This window comes from Lactuca serriola, chromosome 3, assembly GCF_051521515.1.
Source record: "Lactuca serriola cultivar US96UC23 chromosome 3, Lser_US96UC23_V15, whole genome shotgun sequence".
Lineage (NCBI taxonomy): Eukaryota > Viridiplantae > Streptophyta > Magnoliopsida > Asterales > Asteraceae > Lactuca > Lactuca serriola.
In genome coordinates, this window is record NC_136410.1 from 63,171,852 (window position 1) to 63,184,260 (window position 12,409).

Below are 12,409 nucleotides of genomic sequence, written 5' to 3' on the forward strand. Positions count from 1 at the left end.
AAGAAGATGAGACGCCCATGGTGTCATAACCTCACGAATCACGTTTATGACATGCAATGCGTATCAAGGAATCCCCTATCATAAAGGAAGACGGCACGTATTTGCATGTCATAAACTTCAGCTGCGAGTGACGATACACATTTACGAAGTGCATTTACGATACACATTTACAACGTGAATACACATAATAAAAAACAAATATATAAAAACATATTCAATTTTATCTAAATGTCAAACAAGTTACCTAACATTATATGTCAAACAAGTTATCAGAACATTCAATTTCATCTTCTAAAATACACAACAAAACTTCATAAAACAACAGTTATAGACCCACACACCCACCCACCATAACAACATTTATTTTCTTCTCATGTAAGGAAACACTTTAACGAAATTTAAGAAAATGGTAAAAAGTTACACAACAATAGAAGTCAAAGGCATAAACATGTGTTAAAAAAGCTAATTTGATGTCTTCCATCAACTCATTCCAATATTAAGTTTTTTGGTTCCATTAGTTTCTGAAGGATTATCAGCACAATTCATAAGCCAAATTCTACTTTAGTTACTATGGAATCTTCTAATTCAAGCAACAAATCCCACATATAACTTTGTGCTTTTCATATTCATCTCATATCTTATATGTATAAAAGAACCCAACCCATAATCACATGGCCCACAAAATGAAATTGGTAAATAACTTACTGGTAACAAGCAATTTGAATTCAATCCTTAATGAAGTTCAGAGGATGAAATTAAAAGCTTCACTGCACGAAACTCAATAGACCGATTGTGTCTTCTATCTTCAAACTCGATTAACTGTCGATCAAGAAGATACTCAAAAGCCTGCACATTTTTTATTCCACAAATACATTTTAAAAAATAAAATTATATAAGAAAAAAAGATGAAACTTACCCTTAAGAATACACTATGTGAATGGTAATCATGTGTCTATAACTGGTAGGAAACATCAGACGTGCGTTTGTAGGAATACATGGTAAATCTTTCCTTAGCTTCCGAACTGCTGTTGAATGAGAGAAAATACCTACCATCATCTTATCATGCATCATCGAACGAAATGCATTCACCCGAATCACTAAAACCTATATATAAACTAAAAATAATGAATATTACAAATGATTCTAGAAGAAACTAACAAACTAATTGTGGTAACTTCTTTAGCATGAATTGGACAAGATGAGCGAAAAGTCATTGGCTCCTTGAATTCAGTGAATGTGAATCAACTAATATATTGATCATATATATGATCAGAAATAACAATAACAGATTGCAAAGAGAAATAGAAAAAGTCAACAACTCACTTGGTCAATTGCAAAAAGTGTTGGATTAGTGTCTAAGTCCATAACTATTTTGGTATGTACTTGACCCGATGGTGCATGGTCCTTTTGGGTTGCCTTCACCAAAGCAACTTGATTGGAGAAATAAATAGAGAGAGAGGTTATTATGATTTATTAATATGTTATAAGAATGATATATTAAAGGAGAAATCATATTTGTTTAATTAATATTGGTCAATAATTAATTAAGAATTAATTTTGTGATCAAATGTAATTAATTAAACTAGAGGGGCTGAATTGTAATTATGTGATAGTTACAAAATAAGGTAAGGATTATCTTATTAATAGGTTGGACGAATTTAAGGTGATAAGGCCTTAGAATTCGACTAGGATAAGGGTTTCAAAACTTATCTTATGGCTACTTGGTGGGCAAGCAACTAGATAAGGATAAGGACTAAAACCCTAATCTCTACACCTATATAAAGACCCTAAGGCTCATGAATTCGTCCAAGCCTTCCCAAGAAGTCCTAAGGACGAATTCCTACCTCTCTCCTCTCTCTTTATACCTTCTCCATTTGCTCTTGGTGTTTGTAAGCCATTAGAGGAGTGACACTTGTGACTCTAAGCCTTCTAAAGTCAATTCAAGGAGGAATTGGGATTGTTATTGCTACATAACAATCAAGGTAATATCATAAACCTAATTATATGTTAATATTGATTTCCATATGCTAGAATTAGGGTTTATAGTCTTGGATTCAAAGCATGTACAATAGAGAAACCTAGATCCAAGCATTAGGGTTTGTATGAGCACATAGGATGTCTTATGACCAAAACCCATCAGTGGTATCAGAGCCTTGATTGGTTTCTATTGTATTGATGCCTTTTTAATTTGATCATGCTTAAAAAAATCGGTTTTTGCCTCCTGCCTGATGTACTCGGCGAGTCCCATTGTGGACTCGGCGAGTAGGCCCCTACTCGGCGAGTCCATAAGGGGACTCGGCGAGTTTAGCTGTCAGACAGGCGGATTTTCGGGATTTTTACCTATTTTGACTTAGGATAATTGCCATAATTGTTTAAATTTAATAAAATTGAATTTTGTTAATCCCTTATGATTATCCTTGTCAAAATAAAAGATTTTGGTCATCTAATTAGATAATTATTACCTTATTTGATATATGTTAAGTTATGGAAATTATTTGATCATTATCTTGCAAGAATTTGAACTAGATCTAATTAGATAACCAGCAATTATAGTTAATTGCCTTATTTGAATTATGTGATCTAGAATATTCTTGACAAAGTTTGGAATAGTTTCAAATTAATCCCTTTAGGTTTTATAGTTTAAATTTAAACCCAAAAGTTTTGTTGTTTTGAAATTTAAATAGTTGAAACCCTAATGTTTTGAAAAAGGTTTCAAAACTTCCCCTCAAGTTTTGGAATTTAAATTTTGATTAAATGGTTTAATTTTGATGTATATTTAAATTCTAAACCCTAATATGTTGAAATGTTTCAAAACTTGCCCTCAAGTTTTGGAATTTAAAAGTTGATTAAAAGTTTAATTAGGAATGTTAAATTCTAAAACTCTAGTATAGTTTTGAAAAAGTTCATATCACACCCTTATGGTTTTATTAATTAATTAAGGTGTATAATTAAAAGACGTTTAATAAATCCATAAAAGTTTAGGTTTATAATTTAATTGAATTAAAAGTATAATTGTTAAATTAGACCACCTAGTATTTTAAAAGTATAAAATACACCCTATACTATATATAACAATTAAAGTCTAACATTATATATATGTATGAGTAAAAGTCAGTCTTACCGTTAGTAGGCCTCATTCACAAAGCTGGTCTATAAGGGGTGTTTAAGGAAATTGCCTATAAAATGGAGATTGAATGGGTATCCACTCTTACCCACCGCACTCTTGACTAGTGGAGGGTCGTTAGCCGAACGGGTAGGATGGGACAAAACCTTCCATTATAAGTATAATGAAATATAAAAGTAACTAAATGTTTTACAAATTCCCAATCTTAGTTACTTAGGCAAAAGTTAATTGATGCAATTCCATGAAATTACACTTTGTGCCCTTGCAAAGACGTTAGTGGAGCGTGTGTGGTTTACCGGAACACTAAATGGTTCTAAGCAAAGGTAGCAAAGGGTGACTCAATGTTTGTCATAGTTCGGTGGAGCGTGTGTGGTTTACCAGCACATCGAATAGGTGACTGTAACATGTGAGGGCACCATGTAAGTTTTCATGGTTATTCACACCCGCTTTGTGATCCTCGGCATCCCAGTCACAAACAAGAGGGGCATATCGAGATTTAAACATGCCATTGAAATTTCAATGAATCTCAAAGGATTTAGGAGTTTTCATAGATTTAAAACTTAATTTTCTTTTTCGTTTTTCGTGGTGGAAATTAGTGAATCGTCATTCACTTACCTTCAAATATTCTGCAATTAGGGTTACGGCATCGCTCTCCCGAGTTGTAGAATATTGTGTTGGGTCCTAGCCTTAGTATTTCATTTGGGTGATTTACTAAGGACTCAATCAATCAACTAACTTGAATTCGTTTTCTCCCGTATTGTAGATGTCAAAGTTCAACAACTATGGTTTTCCCAAATCCCGTGGAACAAGCATTCCAAATGAAGATGATATTCCATGATTCGATCGAGGAACAAGAGATCGTGCTTCACTTCCTCCTCCTCCTCCAATTATTCTCCCTAACCCACAAGTTCAAAGGCTTGAAAAGTTCAAAATCACTCAAGCCCTTTTGGCAAGTAAACATAAAAAAAGGAAAACCGGTGTGTGCACACGTCCTAGGGATGAAGTCACACATTGATAGGTTAAGAATGTTGGGATCCGTTTTCTGTGAGGAAATGGCTGTTTATTGGGTTCTTCAGTCACTTCCTAACTCATATAGTGAGTTCGTAAGAGAGTACTATATGATAAACCGCGACGTGACCCTTATAGATCTGACCTATATGCTTATTGCTGTTGAATCAGCAATGGTTTGGCGCAATAGAAAAGCAATGTTGATTGGTGAATCTGCCTTCGAGAGCTCAATGGATGTAGACAATGGCAACGAAAGACATGCAATGATCGAAAAGTTTGATCATAAGAGTAAGGCGATGTCTGAAGTAGTTCCATGTCCTGTTCCAAAAGAGTCGATTTGCTTTTATTGCCAAAAGATGGGGCATTGGAGACGAAGCTGCCCCATTTACCTAAGAGATCTAAGAGATGGGAGAGTCGAAACGTACGGCTCTAATATAGGTAAAATCCATTAACTAACTCTTTTAAGCTTCTATTCTAGATTCTTAATACATAATGCGATAAGATTACAATTGATGTTTTGTAGGATCGAAGAAAATAAAGGAAGCTTAAGGGAAGAAGTGAGCAAAATCTAACCGTGAAGGAATGGAAGATTAGATTCTTGAGCTACTACTTAGAGTTAGAATTAGATTGCTAAGAAAGATGTATTAGCATAGTTTTTCAATGAATTGCATTGTAAGGACAAAATTTTTCCGCAATAAAATAAATTTTGATTTTAAATTTTATTTATTTATCCCTGCAATGGCGTGTATGAAAAATTGATGTTAAAATGTTTCTATAATGGATTTGGTTCTTATTATGTTATTTATGGAAAGTCGAGAATTTACCAAATAGGGAGAGTTTCTCATCGCCCAAGTTTCAATTAGACAGAAACTTGGAATCATGCAACTTGGTTGCACGATGAATGAGAAATTTCATATTTGGAAAGTAGACTAATTCATTGACAAAGTGTCAAGTGAAGGACTTGGAGATCGAATACACAAAGTTGCGTGTTGATCAAGTCCACCATAAGAGTAACAAAGATATTTGTCATGATTTACTAAAGGTTTAGTAAATATGATTATACTTACAAGATTAAGTGTAATTCTGAATTGATTGAAAAAGTTCAAATCAATAGCAGAACGTATAAGAAGAATCAAGTAGGTAGAAAGATAAAAGTTTCTCCATTCTAAGAAGAAAGGAGAGTAGCTTTTACGCTTTATGATGGGTCTTAATGATTAAGAACCATATCTCAATTGATCCTCTAAGTGAGTCTTAGTACAATTGTATGTCTAAGAAGAGGAATCAAGAATTGAAGAAATGGTTAAATCAAGAAGTCAATCATGCTTCGTTCAAAAACAAGTCTTAGAGTAAAGATTGTGACATTGAGTGACAAGAATTAGAAAGGTTTATAACATTCATCAAATGTGGAAAGTTGTGATGTCTTGGATAAGACAAAGACCAACTAGGACCAATTTATGAAGAGTTTTTATATAAGCTACACTAACTCTTGAATATTTGTTTGTCAAGAAATGTTTTGACAAGAGAATCTTATATGTCAAGGAGTCTGTGGGAGTCTTAGTGATCTTGAAAGGTTTCAACAACAAATCAAAATAAACCTTATCGATCATCACTAGCACACGAGTTGAGGTTTACAACCTATCTTGTTGACATTATTTTGTTTCTATGCCGTTCCAATAGAGTTAATTATGCATGTGAGCCCTATGAGTTCTCATTTGAATGCATAAAAGGCAAGGACCTTGATCAATGAAATGTACATTGATAGGAAAAGGTGAGCTGCTTAACTACTTGGAAGACATGGTGGGCAGCTGTGCTACCATAAGGCAAGAAATCAAGATTAAGAAAGTTCAGTCCATATGAATTTGAATTTGTCGTAAACTTTGGTTTTGACAAATTCACATGGATAGGAACAAATACACCATTAAAATCTAAGTGTCATAAGATTCCCTCCTTCATGAAAATGATTGTGAGGAAATACTTTCACTAAGAAAGATTTTATGAAGATAGTAATTGTAAAATTGCATTCTTGAATTCAATCATGGTTACGGTATCCCTTTCCATAATTTGAATTGTGAGGTTTGGCAATTAGTCTTAATTGTTTAGACACACATATGAACTATCTAAGGCAAAGGTGTATAAGAGGCCTTGATAAAAGATTATCAAAGCATTAAGTATTAGAAACATGAATTTAAGAAATTCAATAAGTATTGTTTTTTTCTGAAAGTTTAGCTGTTTCTGAATACATGTTGAATCTAGTGGGAGCATAAGTGTTATGTTTATAATAATCATCATGATAGTGGGAGCATAAAAGTTATGATTATATGATTATTAAGGCACGTATTGCAAGTTGGCAATATTAATTATATAAAACAAGAGTTATACCTTGCAAAGTTGTAAGGGTTGTAAAGTTGTTTTGCTATAATTAAAGGAGAGAATATTATGCTTCATTTCAAATCTAAAGTATTAGGTTGAGAAATGTTAATAAATTTAGTCAAGGGTACATAGTGTGTTCTTAAAATTTCGATTATGATTACGGCATTCCTCTTCACAATTCGAATTTTGAGAACATAGCCATTATGCGTCGTGTCCCATACGCTTCGGGTATAGGATCGATTGCAAATGCTTTAATGTTTGACCATTCTAAAATTTTCCAAATGTCTAGCGCATTTAGAGGGAAAAAGGACAAGAATCGGTTTTGACTAAAATAATTAAACAACTATCAAAGGACAATCCAAAGTTCGACGATGATTGGTTGCTTGTGAGTAGTTGGAAGCATGGTATTGAATGGACCATATCGACATTATTATGAATAGAAAAGATTCTATTAAGAATGAGTTGTCATATGGAAAATGTGGAAATGTTTCCATATTGGATGGACCATATCGACATTATTATGAATAGACAAGATTCTATTAAGAATAAGTTGTCATATGGAAAATATGGAAGCGTGTCCATATTGGGAATTGAATATTGAAAATCTATGTCTAGATTAGAAACTTTTATGCAAAAGGATGTTCAAAGGAATGTACTTTAAGTGAGAGACATCGTATCTAAGGAATTGTCTTGTAACAATGTCTGATAGAGGACTTTGTAATATCATTGGCAATAGTCTTTGTGACTTTGGTGCAGTGACATTACAAAAGGATCATTGCATAGAATGTTAGAATATAGCATATTTTATAAGTAACAAGAATTTGATATTCTCACACTTATGAAAAAGGATTTGGAGTTGTGAAATGAGAATGACTGGAAATGTGTTCAATTTGATCTATTTCACAAAAAGTAAGAACCATAGGTAAACATTGTGTGCATGCTAAGAGCATGGGACAAGTGTAGTAATTCAAGTAAGAAGTTGATTACCCGAAACGACAAATAATGAGTAATCGATATGGTGATAAATAAAAGGAGTTTTATTTATACTCAAAGGTTTGAGGCCATATAGGATTAGTATTATTCTTGTGTTTCACATTTGCATGTTTTGACTTCCAGAATACTTAAGTTTATTAAGAATAATCGAATTATTCAAACGGGCCACAGTCGTTCATATGTTGGAAGTAGATATGAATGAAGACTGTCGTGAATTGGTGTGTGGATTGTCTAAAAGAGTATTAGACATAAGCAAATGTCTGCTGCAACGTTCATGAGTTCTTATGAATATGATTTGAGCATTGGATTAAACCCACGCTCACTTGGATCGCTCCATGAATTGTATCACAAGTGATTGGTGAGACGATAACATCTTATATTCTTGAAACCGAGATGTGTGAGTTGTATCTTGCAAATCGGTTGCACATTGATAATATGTAAACGCACTAGTAACTTGGTGTTATAAAACATATTGTTGTGTGTAATTCGGTGAGTGAGTGCAAGAAAGCATTGTATCAAAGTTTATCCGTTCCTTTTATTCAAAGTAGAATAAAAGCAATATCTTTGGTCCCCTCGATGATTTAGTGATGACAAACGTAAATGCTCGGCCGGGCTAGGGCTAATTTCATTTGTTCGATTAGTCAGTCGTCATAAATCGGGAATCGAGATATAGTACAAAGAGAATGATTTGAAATCATATCTCATATGATATCTAGAATGGAGGAATATATGATCCCTTATCTAAGGACACGCGTATCTGATAGGATCAGAGTTGACAGCGGCTTTGGAAAGCTACGATTGCAGATCAGGATCTGAAGTCATACACATAATAGTTGTTAGACTTATCCAAGTGGGAGACTGTTGGATTAGTGTCTAAGTCCATAACTATTTTGGTATGTACTTGACCCGATGGTGCATGGTCCTTTTGGGTTGCCTTCACCAAAGCAACTTGATTGGAGAAATAAATAGAGAGAGAGGTTATTATGATTTATTAATATGTTATAAGAATGATATATTAAAGGAGAAATCATATTTTTTTTAATTAATATTGGTCAATAATTAATTAAGAATTAATTTTGTGATCAAATGTAATTAATTAAACTAGAGGGGCTGAATTGTAATTATGTGATAGTTACAAAATAAGGTAAGGATTATCTTATTAATAGGTTGGACGAATTTAAGGTGATAAGGCCTTAGAATTCGACTAGGATAAGGGTTTCAAGACTATCTTATGGTTACTTGGTGGGCAAGCAACTAGATAAGGATAAGGACTAAAACCCTAATCTCTACACCTATATAAAGACCCCTAAGGCTCATGAATTCGTCCAAGCCTTCCCAAGAAGTCCTAAGGACGAATTCCTACCTCTCTCCTCTCTTTTTATACCTTCTCCATTTTCTCTTGGTGTTTGTAAGCCATTAGAGGAGTGACACTTGTGACTCTAAGCCTTCTAAAGTCAATTCAAGGAGGAATTAGGATTGTTATTGCTACATAACAATCAAGGTAATATCATAAACCTAATTATATGTCAATATTGATTTCCATATGATAGAATTAGGGTTTATAGTCTTGGATTCAAAGCATGTACAATAGAGAAACCTAGATCCAAGCATTAGGGTTTGTATGAGCACATAGGATGTCTTATGACCAAAACCCATCAAAAAGGACAGGTATATCTTTTACAAGAGACAACTCTTCCATCAAGCGAACCACCACTCCAATAGAAGCATGTGTAGTAATGATTCCCATTTGAACCAAATCATATAAAGATGAACCTTCAGGCATTGCCATTAAATCTACATCCTTCATCCTCCCAACAGCAGCACCTACACCAAATGGTATGGGATAAAATATCTTACAAGAAAGCTTCATTAAACATTATTCATTGTACTTCAAGAAATCCTGAAAATTAACATGAAATACATCTGATTGATTAACTTGTCAATTGCATATTGATAGAAATTAGAATTCTTGCATGCAAAATCTGGGCTGCTTGTACTGGTGTATCCCACAAACCAGTTTGAGGGTTTTTATAGAAAAGTCCTCCATGAGTCCAACTTCGACCTTCTGGAACATACAATAGCAACCATCCTTCATCACGTGCCCAATGAACAAGCATTGCAAGAGCAGTACTCTTTCCACATCTTACAGGCCCATCCAATACTATTTTCTTCTCAACACTTAAGCCAGAGATTAATGTGAAAAAGCAAATATAACTACTACAATCAACTTCTAAAGCAATAAGCTAAACTTACACCTTTTCTATTAACAGATTGTAAAGGTGGATCAACAATACGCCTATAATTATCAAACTCGTTCTCCATTCCAACCGGTAAACTCTCCAACAACACCTCCTCCAGTTTCTTCCTACTGTATGTCAAAAGAAATCCAAGTTCCAGTATGAATCCACATCAAGTTCAAATCCTCAATGTATGATATACAGATTCTCGAAATGTAAGAACAGAAGTGTGCTACTCAATGGATAAAATTTAGATTTGCAAATGTAATGGTAAAATGAAAGGCATATTACTTATTTTTAACTCCTAAGTTTTGTATTTTTTTAAAGGAAACGGACAATGTCACTAAATTGTAACCAAGTTTCATACTTGTTCTATTTGGGCACCTCAAACTCATTGTCAAGAGGTTTTAACTGAAACTTTGTTATCATCTAATTAAATTGTTGCAATTAACTTGCCACGTTATACGTCCACATCAGCAAAAAGTTACAATGTTTTTCAGAATGAAACAAAAATACAAAATTTCACTACAATGGAAGATAACTGAAACTGCAGTGGTTAAACCTGTTGGTTATTATTAACTGCACATAGTCTCTTTAAAAACAATCATAAGTTTTGTACTATGTCACTTTTTTATCTGTTGTTTTTTATAGATGTTCTTTTCGTATAAATTTTAAGGAAACTGAAGAGCTCTGAGATGCAATAGAAAGAAAACATTCTAAGCTTGAGGTATGTAAATGCATACATTTTGACCTGATATTGTAAGTCAATGAGTATGTGGTTGACTATTTGACTTCATTCTAATGTCCATACAGAAACAGTCTTTGAAAGATCAGCAAGACCAAAGTGGAAAAAGTTGCCAAATTAATCATTTAAGAATACCAAATGATGGAACAAATGTATGGGAAATTGATCCTCAGTTTCTCACCCTTGATCACAAATTTGCATCTAGATCTTATGGTGATTTGTAAGTCTTCTAAAATTAAATTAACCTTTTCGATTTTGATTTTGTCCTAAATCTAATTAGTCTTTTGATTTTTTAGTTTTTTAAGAAAGTAGGCTCATACACACTAATGTCTCAATCAACTTTTGATATTTACTATTTAAAAAACTAACTTTAAAATTTTCAAAATCTTATTCTTAATGATAAAAAGATAGTTTTAATGGAGTAAAATTTGTAACTTACCATTCTGCAACTCACACCAATGACAACAGCCTGAGAAGTTACAGGTTGCATTGCATCTAACAAGCTATAGAGTAATCTTTTCTTACCCTGTAATGAATCAGACTGACAGGCATAAACAAGTCTAAAGTGCCTTAGATATATTTGTTTTGGGAACTAGTATAATATAGGAGAAAGGGATTAACAACCTAAATATTACAATCAATATAACTGAGAATTATCTTCAAATGACGCATGCAATACAATCACAAGGTGAATAAGAAATTTTTTTTATAATTCTTAATTTCATATGAAAAAACAAGAATAACCTGAGATTACCAGTGGTTGTATCTCCAATAAGGTCATCACCCATATCAAATTAAAAACAAAAAAAAATAAAAATAAAAAGAGGAAGAAAAGAGATTACCTGAAAAAGAATCATCATTATTTTTACATATCAAAAGAGGAAGAAAAGAGATTACCTTAATATTCAGCATGTGAAATGGAAAGGATGAACCTTAAGAAGCTTGGAAGAAGAGAGATTTCATGCCCTAAATAAAACAAAGCAAAAAATTAATTAATTACCAACTATAGGAATTACCAAAACATGCAACAATTGATGGGTGTAAACTGACATAAGAATTAGATGAGACGCGATGATGTGGTTTTACCCAATAATTTGGTGGTTCTGAGCATGGTGATGTATATTGAGTCGATTTCATGAGGGCTTTGGGATAGGATGAGGGTTGTTGGTGTTGGTAACCCTCCCTAACCTACACCTACACCTAAATGTGGTGGTGTACCACTACCATTCGACTCTCCTCTATTGTTCGCCTGGATTCTAACTGTCAACAGCATTCAACAGAAAAAGGAGAAGAGAAATCGAGAAAAAAAGAGAGCGAGAAAAAATATAGTAAAAATTAGTAGATGAGATGGTCTGACAACTTACTTGATGGAAGAGACCGAGGGAAATGAAGACATCTTGGGACAGTGATGGAAGCGAGGAGCATGGTCGTCCATACATGAAGTAGAGAAGCGATTCTATTGAAACTTCCAAAAATAAGGCTCACATAATTGGAACGGTGATCGTGGATGAAGTGTTGGTCGCTAGGGCCGACACATCGTCATCGTGCGTGTCACACCCCCAAACCGAAACGGCGGAAACGTAAGGGGGTGGAGGACGTCATGTATAGTATCACAACAATTACATCATAGTAATCAAAGTAAACACAACCATTACATTGAATATATATATATATATATATATATATATATATATATATATATATATATATATATATATATAAGGTATTTACAACTATTTGATACATAGTTTTTATACACCAAAAGTATAGCAAAATATAAAAGACGTGACTTTATACGCTCCGTCTTCTCAAAAGTTGTGGGAGTACCAGTCAACTGATTTCCTAATAATACAAGCGAGTTTGAAAAGGAGTATCAACATTAAGCTGATGAGTTCATAAGCATGTTTTTGTAATGGAAACCTATTAATGAAT

The 12,409-nt window shown here is 33.5% G+C and overlaps 1 pseudogene; it reads right to left on the bottom strand.

Annotated features, from left to right (window-relative positions):
* Positions 1–732: 732 nt before the first annotated feature.
* On the bottom strand, positions 733–9,817 carry LOC145095325 (uncharacterized; annotated as a pseudogene).
* Positions 9,818–12,409: the final 2,592 nt, after the last annotated feature.